This window comes from Vigna unguiculata, chromosome 5, assembly GCF_037176805.1.
Source record: "Vigna unguiculata cultivar grain cowpea cultivar isolate G323 ecotype 2 chromosome 5, ASM3717680v1, whole genome shotgun sequence".
In the NCBI taxonomy this organism is placed as follows: Eukaryota; Viridiplantae; Streptophyta; class Magnoliopsida; order Fabales; family Fabaceae; genus Vigna; species Vigna unguiculata.
In genome coordinates, this window is record NC_140796.1 from 21,012,159 (window position 1) to 21,013,558 (window position 1,400).

A 1,400-nucleotide genomic window follows, 5' to 3' on the forward strand; every position below is an offset into this window, starting at 1 on the left:
ATTTCTTGCACACAAACAAACATATATATATATATATATATATATATATATATATATTTATAATAATTATAATTTATCGTGCTTCATAGTTAATATTTTATTAACATTTATAATATAATATTTGATTACATATTTACTTTTTGCGCAAATTTTATTTTTTGAGAAAAAAAAAGCTGACAGAGTTTTCTTTATGATTTTTAACAATTATGTCTCGCTTTTGTAATTAGTTTTCAAATTTGGTAAACAAATTACGGTTAAAGGATGAGATATATTTCAACAAACATGAAAAGTATAGGCAATCAAGACCTTATTTATTGTATTGTGCTGGAGGCCAAACCTCTATTTAAAAGCAAACTGGAAAAGCACTGGAAATTCTAAAGCAAAACAGAGATAGTAGTAGCACCATATAGTTTAACACAACAAGTGTTAAATGGCGCAAGCAATAAGTAAAACTATAACTAATTTATTCAAATATAGCATATATTTGGATATCCAATTTATCGGTCAACAATTACGTTTATATAACAACGAGCACCGTGGTGGTGGTGGTGGTGGTGATTCTGAGTTACAATTACGTTGATATGGTGAGCATTTTTTTGTTGGTGGTGTCTGTTTATATGGTACACAATTTCTATAACCCTGACTGCCAGAACGACATTCAATTTCTGCATAAGAGCGTATATACATCATTAACAAAGCGTTCATCTCTCAGATCACAAACGTAGTATATATAGATGATGGAGTGTAACAAACCTTGAATACAAATATGATCGAAAACAATATTATTATGAAGGTGCATATGAGAATTGAGGAAAGTACAGAGAAGTTAGAGAGTATTATTACCCTTGAGTTGTCGAGCCATAGTTGAAGTGGGAAGGAAGAAAAGAGAAGCAAAGAGTAAGAAAGCGATGAGAATGGTCTTCATGCTTGAAAAGTGTTTGATAATGCTTACTATATATTACTCACTTTTCCTTTGCATTGATGTGAAGAGTGTTGTGATGTATTTATAGTCTAAATTCAGTGAAGTTGGGAGCAGAATATACAGTGCTGCAAGAAGACTTGCAAAAGACTTGCTACAGTGCTGCAGAAAACGCCGCTGAATGGTATTATTTTCATTCAACATCAGAAAATAGCAACTATTTTTGGTAATTCATATAAATTCGTCCTCTTTTCTCAATGCTAGATGGACACACAATCGATATTATCTTCTTATCCTATACTTATATAAATTTTTAATAATATAAATGGTAGATAAAAATTCATAACTGGATCGTAATTATAGCTTGCAAACTCTTTTTACTTAAAACCAGTGCCATAAAAGTAAGCAGTAGAAGAAATTATTTATTAAATAAAAAATAACTCCTTTATTTCACTTCTCTCTCAACAAAATATTTTTACTA

The 1,400-nt window shown here is 29.9% G+C and overlaps 1 long non-coding RNA gene across 1 annotated transcript; it reads right to left on the minus strand.

Moving 5' to 3' along the window:
- Positions 1-290: 290 nt before the first annotated feature.
- On the minus strand, positions 291-1,107 carry LOC114186309 (uncharacterized). The gene is made up of 2 exons (XR_003605017.2): positions 844-1,107; positions 291-665 (listed from the first exon to the last, which is right to left on the minus strand). It is a non-coding gene; the product is annotated as an uncharacterized LOC114186309 (long non-coding RNA).
- Positions 1,108-1,400: the final 293 nt, after the last annotated feature.